This window comes from Macaca nemestrina, chromosome 1 (assembly GCF_043159975.1).
Source record: "Macaca nemestrina isolate mMacNem1 chromosome 1, mMacNem.hap1, whole genome shotgun sequence".
Lineage (NCBI taxonomy): Eukaryota > Metazoa > Chordata > Mammalia > Primates > Cercopithecidae > Macaca > Macaca nemestrina.
The window spans coordinates 44,338,943-44,352,484 of record NC_092125.1 but is presented as its reverse complement, the minus strand read 5'-3'; positions in this window follow the sequence as shown (position 1 = coordinate 44,352,484).

Below are 13,542 nucleotides of genomic sequence, written 5' to 3'. Positions count from 1 at the left end.
TCCCAGCATCTAATAGAATTCAACTAATATAGTTCCCTTTCTTTCCTCTTTTCTGAATCTCCTCCATAAGGATGATCCTTGGAACACACTCTTGTTGATTGACTAGAGCAAAACAATAAGTATCAATCACACTGTTAATGACTCTAAGGTTTGGGGGTTTTTTGTTGTTGTTCTGTTTTTTGAGGCAGGATCATGTTTTGTCACCCAGAATGGAGTGCGGTAGTGCTATCAGGGCTCACTACTACCTCAACCTCCTGGGCTCAAGCAATCCCCCCACCTCAGCCTCCCAAGTAGTTGGGACCACCCACAAATGCCACCATACCCAGATAATTTATGTATTTTTTGTATAGACAGAGTCTCACTATGTTGCCCAGGCTGGTATTGAACTCCTGGGCTCAAGCAGTTCTCCTACCTTGTCCTCCCAAAGTGCTGGGATTACAGGCATGAGCCATCACACCCAGCCTCCAAGTTATGTGTTTTTAAAAGCAAGAGTATATCCAATGAATATTTACTGAGTACCTACTACATGCCAGGCCCTGCCAGGTCCTGGACATATAGCTCTGAATGTGTCATGCATGGTCTCTGAATCTCACAGAGAAGACAGGCATCTACCAAATAATTAATTATAAGGGTCCCTATTTCTTACTTTTTCTCCTTAACTCTACAGTATTCTTGGCCTATTTACCTAGTTTGTTTGTCTCCCCTACTAAAATATTTGCTTTATTCTCTACTGAATCCGCCAACATTAGTGCTTTGACAGATAATAGACACTCAATGAACATCTGCTAAAAAATGAGTGAATTACAATTTTAATGAGCACTTTGTAAAAGTTTAAGATGCTATGTAGCCTTATGACAGGCAGATAAATCTAGTACTTCATATTAAGGATAACAGAAGGATGTCTCACTATATTTAAAAGACAAATAAACAGACCAGTCATATAGAAATGTGAGACAGTAATTGATGTCGTCAGCCTGAAAAGCCACAAGAAATTTGTTTAGGTCCTTCACGTCCCTAGTTAGCTGTATTCCTAGGTATTTTATTCTTTTTGTGGCTGTTGTGAATGGGACTGTGTTCTTGATTTGGCTGTCAGCTTGGATTTTGTTAATGTATAGAAATGCTACTAATTTTTTTTGCATTGATTTTGCATTCTGAAACTTTACTGAAGTTGTTTGTCAGATCTAGGAGTTTTGGGGAAGAGACTGTGGGTTTTCTAGGTATAGAATCATATCATTTGCAAACAAAGATAATTTGACCTTCTCTCATTCTATTTGGATGCCTGTTATTTCTTTTTAATGACTGATTGCTCTGTCTAGGACTTCCAGTATGATGTTGAACAGCAGTGGTGAGAGTGAGCATCCTTGTCTTTTTCCAGCTCTCAAGGAACATGCTTCTAGCTTTTGCCCAGTCAGTATGATATTGGCTGTGGGTTTGTCATAGATGGCTCTCATTATTTTGAGGTATGTCTCTTCAATGCCTAGTTTGTTGAGGATTTTTACATTAAGGAATGTTGAATTTCATTGAAAGCATTTTCTGTATCTATTGAGATGATCATGTGGTTTTTAATTTTAGTTTTGTTTATGTGATGAATCACATGTATTGATTTGCATATGCTGAACCAAACTTGCATCCCTGGAATGAAGTCTGCTCAATTATGGTGGAGGAGCTTTTTGATGTGCTACTAAATTTGGTCTGCTATTATTTTGTTGAGGATTTTTGCATCTATGTTTATCAAAGACATTGACCTGAAGTTTTAGTTTTTTGTTGTATCTCTGCTACGTTTTGGTATCAGAATGATGTTGGTCTCATAGAATGAGTTATGAAGAAATAAATTCTCCTCAATTTTTTGGAATCATTTCAGTAGTAATAATACCAACTCTTCTTTATATATCTGGTAGAATTTGATTGTGAATCCCTGGACTTTTTCTGGTTCGTAGGCTTTTTATTACTGATTCAATTTCAGAACTTGTTATTAGTCTGCTCAGGGATTAAATTTCTTGCTAGTTCAATCTTGGGAGGTTGTGTATTTCCAGAAATTTATCCATTTTTTTCAAGGTTTTCTAGTTTGCGTGCATTAGGATGTTCATAGTAGTCTCTGAGGGATTTTTGTATTTCTGTGAGGTCTGTAGTAATGTCACCTTTGCCATTTCAGACTGTATTTATGTGGATCTTCTTTTTTTCTTTATTAGTCTAATTAATAATCTATCAATCTTATTCTTTCAAAACCCAACTACTGGATTCTCTGATCTTTTATACGATTTTTTGCATCTTGATTTCATTCAGTTCAGTTCCAATTTTGGGTATTTCTTGTCTTCTGCTAACTTTGGGATTGGTTTGCTCTTGTTTTTCTAGTTCTTCTCAGTGTAATGTTAGGTTCTTTTCTTTCTTTCTTTTTTTTGCCTTAGTTTCCTCATCTATAGTTAGGTTGTTAATTTGATATCTTTCTAACTTTTTGATTTGGTTGATTAGCACTATAAACTTTCCTCTTAACACTGCTTTGGTTATGTCCCAGAGATTCTGGTATGTTGTATCTTTGTTCTCAATAGTTTCAAAGAATTTCTTAATTTCTGCCTTAATTTCATTGTTTATCCAAAGTCATTCACGGGTGGGTTAATTTCCACGTATTATGTAGTTTTAAGCAATCTTCTTAGCATTGATTTCTATTATTATTGCACTGTGGTCTGAAACTGTGGCTGGTATGATTTCAGTTTTCTTGAATTTGCTGAGAATTTTTTTATTGTTAATTGTGTGGTTAATTTTAAAGTATGTGACATGTGAAGATGAGAAGAATGTACGTTCTGTTGTTTTGGGGTGGAGAGTTCTATGGATGTCTGTTAGGTCCATTTAGTCAAGTGTCAAGTTAAGGTCCTGAATATCTTTGCTAGTTTTCTGCCTCAATAATATATCTTATACTGTCAGTGGAGTGTTGAAATCTCCCACTATTATTGTGTGGTGCTCCTGTGTTGGGTGCATATATAAGATAGATATGCCCTGTTGTTGAATTGAACACTTTACTGTTATGTAATGCTCTTCTTTGTCCTTTTTGATTGTTGTTTGTTTAAAGTCTGTTTTGTCTGAAATTGGAATAGCAACCTCTGCTTTTTTCTGCTTTCCATTTGCCTGGTAGATTTTTCTCCATCTCTTTACTTTGAGCCTATGAGTGTCACTGCATGTGAGATGGGTCTCTCGAAGATGGCATGCAGCTAGGTCTTGCTTCTTCACCCAACTTGTCACTCTGTGCCTTTTAATTGGGGGGCATTTAGCATATTTACATTCTAGTTTAATATTGATCCTGTCATTGTGTTGTTATCTGTTTATTATGCAGAGCTTATTGTGCAGTTGCTTTATAGTGTCAGTGATCTATGGACTTAGGTATGTTTTTGTTGTGGCCCATAACATTCTTTCCTTTCCATATTTAGCACTCCCCTAAGGACCTCTGGTAGTAGCACACCCTTAAGGCAGGTCTGGTGGTAGCAAATTCCCTTAGCATTTGCTTGTCTAAAATGGATCTTATTTCTCCTTTGCTTGTGAAGCTTAGTTTGGCTGGATATGAAATTCTTGGTTGGAATTTATTTTCTTTAGGCATGCTGAATATAGACCCCCAATCTCTTCTAGCTTGTAGGGTTTCTGCTCAGAGGTCCACTGTCAGCCTGATGGGGTTTTCTTTGTAGGTGACCTGCCCCTTCTTTCTAGCTTTCTAGCCTTTAACATTTTTTTCTTTCATTTTGATCTTCAAGAATTTGATGACAATGTGTCTTGGGAATGGATGGTCATCTTGTATGGTGTACTGCAAGGGTTCTCTGCATTTCCTAAATTTAAATGTTGTCTTCCCTAGTGAGGCTTAAGAAATTTTCATAAATTATATCCTCAATTATACTTTCCAAGTTGCTCTCTTTCTCTCCTTCTCTTTCAGGGATGCCAATGAGTCATAGATTTTTGTCCCTTTGCATAATCCCATATTTATCAGAGGTTTTGTTCATTCTTAATTCTTCACTATTTATTTTTGTTTGACTGAGTTCTTTTGGAGAACCGGCCTTTGAGCTCTGAGATTATTTCCTCAACTTGGCCTATTCTGCATTAATACTTCTGATTGTATTATGAAATTTTTTTTTTTTTTTTTTTTTTTTAGGAGTTTCACTCTTGTTGCCCAGGCTAGAGTGCAAGGCCACAATCTTGGCTCACTGCAACCTCCACCTCCTGGGTTCAAGCAATTATCCTGCTTCAGCCTCCCAAGTAGCTGGAATTACAGGTACTCACCACCATGCCTGACTAATTTTTGAATTTTTAGTAGAGACGGGATTCTTGAAGTCAGTTTTTCAGCTCTGTAAGATCAGTTTCATTCTTTCTTAAAATTGCCATTTTGTCTTTCAGCTCCTGTATCATTTTATGGTATTTCTTAAATTCCTTGGATTGGGTTTCAAGTTTCTGCTGAATCTCAGTGACACTCATTTGTATCCATATTCTGAATTCTATATTTCATTTCAGCCATTTCAACGTGGTTAAGAACCATTGCTATAGATTCAATGTAACCATCTGGAGTATGTAACTCTGGCTTTTTGAGTTACCAGAGTTCTTGCATTGGTTCTTCTCATTTGTATGGGCTGATGTTCCTTTAATTGTCCTTTGGCAATTATAAGTTGCTGTCCTTTGGATGAGGTCTTTTGCTTTTATCTTCTTTGGTGACTTTGGGGGTTTGATTGTGGCAAAATGTGGTTTCAGTCAGCTGGCTTCATTTCTGGAAGACTTTAGGGGGCCAAGGCTCAGTTTAGCACTCCTGGGCTGCTGCATGCTCTAACTCTTGGGGCTTGGTAGTGGACTCCTGGATTTGTTCTCTAGCCCTTTGAAGTTAAGAACTTGCTGCACTGGAGGGGCCAAGGCATTCCCAGTCCCCTGGTCACACCACTTCACTTGGTAGTGGTAGCCAAAATACTTCATCGAGGTGATGGCAGTGGGATGTATGTTCATTCACATGTGCCAGAAGCCACAGCAGCATGGCAGGGTGTTATTGTTTTTTTAAGACTTTAATTTTTAAGAACAGTTTTTGATTGATTCATAACAAAATATAGACAAAGGTACAGAGATATCCCATATACTCCTTACCCCTACACATGCATAGCCTCCCAATTAACAAAATCCCCCACCACACTGGAACACAGTCATAACCCAGGAACTTACATTTACGCATTATAATTACCCAAACTCCATAGTTTATATTAGCTTTCACTCTTGACATTTTACATTTTATGGGTTTGAACAAATGTATAGTGACATATATTCACCATTATAACATCATATAGAGAATTTTCAATGCCCTAAAAATCCTCTATGCTCTGCTTATTCATCCCTCCCTGAACACTAGCCCCTGAAAATCAGATTTTCATTTTTTTCTTTTTCTGTCTCTGTGATTTTGCCTTTACCAGTCACACAGTTTGAAACATACAGTTATGTATCCTTTTAAGATCACCTTTTTTTACTTAGTAAAATGTATGTAAGTTTCCTCCGTGTCTTTTCTTGGCTTCATAGTTTATTTTTAGTGTTGGACAACATTCTACTGCTTGGATGTACCATAATTTATCATTTCACTTACTAAAGGACATCATGGATGCTTTCAAGTTTTGGCAATTATGAATTAAACTGCTCTAAACATCGATGTTCAGGTTATTGTATGGACATAAGTTTCTAGCTCCTTTTGGGGAAATATCCAGAAGTGTAATTGTTGAATCATAGGGTCAGATTGTGCTTGGCAGGTTGTATAATTTTTTAAATATAGTGTTGAATTCTATTTGCTAATATTTTGCTTACATTTTTGGATCTATGTTTATGAGATATATTAGTCTGTAGGTCTTTTTTTTTTTCCTTGTAATGTCTTTGTCTGGTCTTGGTATTAGGGTAATGCTGGCCTCATGGAATGAGTTATGAAATAGCCTATCTGCTTCTATGCCCTGGAAGATATTATGCAGAATTTGTGTAGTATCTTCCATAAATGTTTAGCAGAATCCACCAATAAACACGTTTGGCTCAGGTGCTTCCTGTTTTAGAAGATTATTCATTGTCAATTCAATTTCTTTAATAGATATAGGTCTATTAGGGTTGCCTATTTCTTATGTGAATTTTGACAGAATGTGTTTTTCAAAGAAGTGGTCCATTTTTGTCTAGGTTATCAAATTTGTCGGCATACAGTTGTTCACAGTATTCCTTTATTGTCTTTCTAATGCCCAGAGGGTTTATAGTGATGTCTTCTATTTCTGATATTGGTCATTTGTGTCTTTTTTTTTTTTTTTTCTTAACCTGGTTAGAGGCTTATTGATTTTTTTTGCTCTTTGTAAAGAACTAGTTTTTAGTTTCGTTGGCTTTTCCGTGTTGATTTCCCATTTTTAATTGTATTGATGTCTATTCTACATTTTGTATTACTTCTTTTCTTCTCCTTTTTCCTAGTTCTATAAGGTGGAAACTTAGATTATTGATTTTGGATCTTTCTTATTTTCTAATACATGTATTTGATACTATCAACTTTACTATTAGCATTACTTTCACTGTGTCCCATCAATCTTGATAAGTTGTATTTTTGTTTTCATTTAGTTCAAACTATTTTTATAATTTCCTTTACAGTACTTGTTTGACCTATGTGTTATTTGAATGTGTGTTGTTTCAGCTCCACGTATTTTGGGATTTTTCAGTTATCTCTGTTATTAATTCCCTTTTTTCCTTTAAGATGTCTTTGCTTATTTATTTTTATTTTTATAGACTTAGGGGGTATAAGTGCAGTTTTTGTTACATGGATACATTGTGTAATGGTGAAGTCTGGGCTATTAGTGTAGCCATCACCAAAATAGTGTATGCTGTATCATTAAATAATTTCTTTGTGGTTTAAGAGGAAATATTGTAAGATTTCTATTCTTTTAAATTTGATAATGTGTATTTTGTGGCTCAGACTGTGGTCAGTGTTGGTGAGTGTTTCATGTGAGCATGAGAAGAAAGTGTATTCTGCTGGTTTCAGATAAATTAGCTATAGTTGTCCCCTATATTCAGTTGATTGATGCTACCATGGGGATGGGCCACTCTTCTAAAAGCAGCTTTCCTTGACCTTTGGCTCCTCCAGATTGTTTCAACCTTTCACTAGGATCCCAAAGCTCTTTTCAAAGGCACTATTATCATGGATGCTTGCCAAATTCATGTTTTGTAGGCTGACAAGGGCAGGAGACCGCCTATTCTGCCATTTTGCTGATGTTACTCCTCAAGATTCTTATATTCATTCTTGACACTAAAAAAGTAATCTATTTGGCTGCACGCGGTGACTCACGCCTATAATCCCAGCACTTTGGGAGGCTGAGACAGGCAGATCATAAGGTCAAGAGATCAAGAGCATCCTGGCCAAAACATGGTGAAATCCTGTCTCTACGAAAAATACAAAAATTAGCTGGGTGTGGTGGTGTGTGCCTGTAGTCCAAGCTACTTGGGAGGCTGAGGCAGGAGAATCGCTTGAACCTGGAGGCAGAAGGTGCAGTGAGCCGAGATCGTGCCACTGCACTCCAGCCTTGGTGACAGAGCAAGACTCCATCTCAAAAAATAAAAATAAAAATAAAATCTATTTTTATCCATTCATCCTGTGATAACTATTGACTTTTTTTCTATTTCTTTGGGTCTAACTGAACATTTTGTTATTGTTTAATAGTAGTCTATTGTTGAAGACATCCAGAAATTCTAAATTATATTCACTGAGTTCATTTAATGAAACAGTACACATAGATAACATTTACTGATGCTTATTATGTGGCAGTATTTTTTTCCACGCACTTTACATGAATTAATTCATTTAATCTTTACAATAAATAAATAAGTTATCTTTACAAAAAGTAAAACTATGTGATTATAGTTATATATAGATACATGCTATATGTAGATGCCACTGTTTCATTTTAAAGATTAAAAAAACCAAGTCACAAAAATTTAAGCAACCTGTTAGTAGGTGTAGGATGAAATTTAAGTCCAAGTAGTCTACATCTAAAACCCATATGCACAACCCATATGCTGCACTGTGAAAAAATTCTGAAAAACTTATTTTGACAAGTTACATATAACTTTGAAGAACTTTTATTGTACATAGTATCTGTTAAAATTTTTTCTGACTTTTCAGTTATCTGATTAGTTTGTTAGTACATTTGAAAATAATCAAATAAATTTCACCAATTTTGATATTCTTTGAGGAAAAAGATACTTATTAAATTTGATTTGAAGTTTAGTAATATGAAAACAAAATGGTGGCCAATATAATTTGATGATAGCCAAATTTCTTATCATATTTAATATATGGTGGTGAAATTTATTATAAAATTTGAAATCATGATGTATATGATTGCATGAGTGAGGCCAGTGTCACACAATGCCAGTTTATAGATTTGTAGTACTGTCTAATACATACAGCAATGGTTAATTTAACTTAATTGTTTTAGTTGGAGAGAAGGAATTTAATTTATTTAGGCATTACTTATTCAGAGCCTCCATGTTACATAAGCATACTGGTTTAAAATGCTATTTAGGGCCGAGCGCAGTGGCTCATGCCTGTAATCCCAGCACTCTGGGGGCCGAGGCAGGTGGATCACTTGAGATCCAGGAGTTTGAGACCAGTCTGGACAACATGGTGAAAACTTGTCTCTACAAAAATACAAAAATTATCTGGGCATGGTGGCATGCAGTTATAATCCCAGCTACTTAAGATGCCGAAGCAGGAGAATCGCTTGAACCCAGAGGCAGAGGTTGCAGTGTAGGGAGATTCCGCCACTGCACTCCAGCCTGTGCAAAACAATGAGACTCCATCTCAAAAAAAAATTAAAGAAATGCTATTTAGACAATTCTGTTACATTTTACTGTATCTGATAGTGCTTACATTTTTTAATTTTAAAATTAAAGCAAAAGTAATTTTCAAATCTAATTTTGATTAAATCATGCAACATGCAAAAAGAGAATATTTTATGATCCTAATCATTAAAAATCTAAAAAATGCAAAGGTATCTCCTGTGAGAAAAAGTACATCAATAGTTATTAGACAGCTGGGAAGAGCAGCAAGAGAGAAAGATTAAAAAAACAAGAGGCAATATGTGAGCGTTTGGATCATAGTCCCAAAAGACACAATCTCAAATGTTGAAATCCCAAAATCTGTAAAAATTAAAATTGCTAAAGTCTATATCTTTAATGTAAAATCCTGAAAATTACAATAACAAGATTGCATCATGTTACGTGGAACTATTACCTTGTTACTGTCTTTATGCAGATTTCAAATGAATCCCCAAACCCAAATGATGAATTTGAAATTGGGTGTGATCAAGCCTTCTCAAAGTGAATTTCAAGGTATTACTAATAAAGTTTTTTTTTTCATGCAGCCCAATGCATTTGGCAGAAAACTCGGGTGACTGAATTGGCCATGAGGTATGGCAATGACAAAAACTTCAGTTTAAAAATGCAAAAACTTCAGTTTAAAAATATATTATTTTTCTCATCAACATTCCTTTCAGCTGATGATATTCCAGGAGACTTTAGTGAATTAAATCCAAATTTGCCCAAAGAAGCCAATAAATTTACTGACTGGCTCAAAATAATTATTCGGTTGGTGCAAAAGTAACTGTGGTTTTTGCCATTGAAAGTAATGGCAAAAACCACAGTTACTTTTCCATGAACCTATGTGCAATGTTAAGAAGACACTTGACACAACAGCATTGCTGATCGATTACCAGTATTGTTTCTGCCAAATTTATGGTGTATATCACAGTGCATGCAAAATGGACTTCCACATACCCAAAATAACACAGAGGCATGTCACAGAAGACAGGAAATTTTAGTAGGGAATGCTCATGTCAGTGTACACTGAATCATTGAAGAATTTCAAAAAGAGAAGTGTCACATATAAAATGAATGTGAATGTTGTATTAGTCTATTCTCATGCTGCTAATAAAGACATACCCAAGACTGGGTAGTTTATAAAGGAAAGAGGGCTAATGGACTCCCAGTTCCACATGGCTGGGGAGGCCTCACAATCATGATGAAAGACAAGGAGAGGCAAAGTCATGTCTTACATGGCAGCAGGCAAGAAAGCATGTGGAGGGGAACTCCCCTTTATAAAACCATCAGATCTTGTGAGATTTATTCACTATCACAAGAACAGCATGGGAAAGACCACCCCCATGATTCAATTACATCACACCAGACCCCTCCCATGACACATGGGAATTATGGGAGGCTGCAATTCAAGATGAAATTTGGGTGGGGATAAAGCCAAACCATATCATTCAGCCTCTGGTCCCTCCACAATCTCATGTCCTTACATTTCAAGACCAATCATGTCTTCCCAACAGTCCCCAAAAGTCTTAACTCATTTCAGCATTAACTCAAAAGTCCACAGTACAAAGCCTCATCTGAGAGAAGGCAAGTTTCTTCTGCCTATGAGCCTGTAAAATCAAAAGTAAGTTAGTTACTTCCCAGATACAATGGAGGTACAGGCATTAGGTAAATATACCCACTCCAAATTGAAGAAATTGGCCAAAACAAAGGGCCTACAGGCCCCAAGCAAGTCTGAAATCCAATAGGGCAGTCATTAAACTTTAAAGTTTCAAAATGATCTTCTTTGACTCCATGTCTCACATCCAGGTCACACTGATGCCAGAGGTGGGCTCCTATAGCCTTGGGCAGCTCTGTCCCTTTGGCTTTGCAGGGTACAGATCCCCTCCTGGCTGCTTTCATGGAGTGGTGTTGAGCATCTGTGGCTTTTCCAGGCACACAGTGCAAACTCTCGGTGGATCTACCATTCTGGGGTCTGGAGGATGGTGAACCTCTTCTCACAGCTCCACTAGGCAGTGCCCCGATGGGGACTCTGTGTGGGGGCTCTAACCCCATTTTTCCCTTCTACACTGCCCTAGCAGAGGTTCTCCATGAGGGCCTCACCCCAGGAGCAAACTTCTGCCTGGACATTCAGGTATTTCCATACATCCTCTGAAATCTAGGAAGATGGTTTCTAACCTCAGTTCTTGACTTCTGTGTACCCACAGGCCTAATACCACGTGTAAGTTGCCAAGGTTTGGGGCTTGCACTCTCTGAAGCAATGGTGTGAGCTGTACATTGGCCCCTTATAGCCATGGCTTGAGCTGAAACAGCTGAGATGCAGGGCACCATGGTGGGAGGCTGCATAGAGCAGGGAGGCCATGGGCCTGGCCCACAAAACCAATTTTCCCTCCTAGGCTGGAAGAGAGGAGGAAAAAATGGGAGGGGTTGCCATGAAGTTCTCTGACATGTCCTGGAGACATTTTCCCCATTGTCTTGGTGATTAGCATTTGTCTCCTCGTTACTTATGCAAATTTCTGCAGCCAGCTTGAATTTCTCCCCAGAAAATGGTTTTTTTTCTTTTCTACTGCATTGTCAGGACAAAAATTTTCCAAACTTTTATGCTGTCACCTCTTTAATGCTTTGCCGCTTAGAAATTTCTTCAACCAGATACCCTAACTCATCTCTCTCAAGTTCAAAGTTCCACAGATCTCTAGGGCAGAAGCAAAATGCCACTAGTCTCTTTGCATAGCAAGAGCAACCTTTACTTCAGTTCCCAACAAGTTTCTCCTCTCCATCTGAGATCACCTCAGCCTGGATTTTATTGTCCATATCACTATCAGTATTTTGGTCAAAGCCATTCAACAAGTCTCTAGGAAGTTCCAAACTTTCCTACATTTTCCTGTCTTCTCCTGAGCCCTCTAAACTGTTCCAACTTCTGCCTGTTACCCAGTTCCAAAGTCACTTTCACATTTTTGGGTATCTTTACAGCAGCACCCCATTCTACTGGTTCCAATTTACTGTGTTAGTTGGTTCTCACACTGCAAATAAAGACATACCTGAGACTAGGTAATTTATAATGGAAAGAGATTTAATTGACTCATAGTTCCACATGGCTGGGAAGGTCTCACAATCATGGTGAAACACAAAGGAGGAGCAAAGTCACGTCTTACATGATGGCAGGTGAAGCAAGCATGTGCCGGGTAACTCACCTTTATAAAACCATCAGATCTTGTGAGACTTATTCATTATCACAAGAACAGCACAGGAAAGACCCGCCCCCATGATTCAATTACCTCCCACTAGGTTCCTCCCATTGGAATTATGAGAGCTACATTTCAAGATAAGATTTGGCCAGGGACACAGCCAAACCATATCAAATGTATTCTCTGAGGCAAGCCATGTGCTAAAAGAAAAAAAAAGCCACTATTCTTCATGATGCAAGCCTTCAAAGTATAGTTAATGATCATGAATGTTGGCCAGCTCTTATAATATGTGCAATTGCTCATAATTTATCCTTGTAATATACCTTTTTACATATCAGATATTCTTCTTAGTTTTTTTTAAATTTATTCACTATTTTACATTGTCAGCATTTTTACAATTTGCTATGCTATATAGTTCATCTTTGCATCATTTTCAATACCACAGGTATAAATTGTGTAAAAAGTTTTAAAGAGTTCTAATTCATTTCATGCATTTTTTGCAAATGTGCTTCCATAAAAGTGCATTATTACAACATTTAATTCATATTTAATCATTGTGTGTATATGTAAAAACATTGAGACCTCCTCAATAAATGAAGAGATATCCTTTTTGTACACCTGCGTGTGTGAGAACTAAATTTTTGTGAGATCTTGGCTCTTTTGGTGAGTGGGGCAGTAGTGATGCAGTGGTGACCCAACATGATTTTTTATTAGTCATGTCAAAAGATTAAAAGCACCATTGTTCATCAATGGTGCTTCAAAGGACTGCAGGTATAAATTACCAACTATAGTGATATACATTTACACATTTTATTTTTTGACCAATTTATGAATATGGTTGGTATGATCATAATGGTTATACCCATGTGACTCTCATTAGAATACATGAGTGTGTTTAAGCTTCCAAAAATAGGTATGTTATTATTGTCTATTTTATTGTGTAAAGTGGCCTATGAAAGTGTTCTGTCATGTTTTTGTATGTTTCTCAAATTCCGTTTTAAAAATGTCAATAAATATCTTTTAAATTATTTTTTTCCGGAATTATGTATGCAGGACTTTGATTTTTTGGGATTATGGCTTTTGAGATTATATTTTTTGAGATCATGATCAGCTCCCAATATATGGTGACATTTTCATGGTTATGATGATGGTTTAATAAGTTCATTCATATTTCAAAATTTATCAAATTATACACTTTAAATCTGTTCAGCTTATTACATGTAAAGTATACCTTCATAAGGCTTAAACAATGGCTGAGAATAACAAATTTGGTCAAACATGGAGAGCTATTTTCTGCCATCATATTACCTATTTAAGGAAGGCACAGAAATTTTGGGACTCCATAAAAGCTGTTCCCACATTTATTATTACAGAGCCCCAATTTTTTCATAAATCACTCCAGATATTCCCTGAACCCCAGTGACAGGAATGGTGGCTGTTGACCAAGTAGTACCAGGCAATGCCTCACTTGGGGCACTGGCTCATGGAGAGGTCATGGTAGGAGAGAGATGTAGTAACTATGATAAAA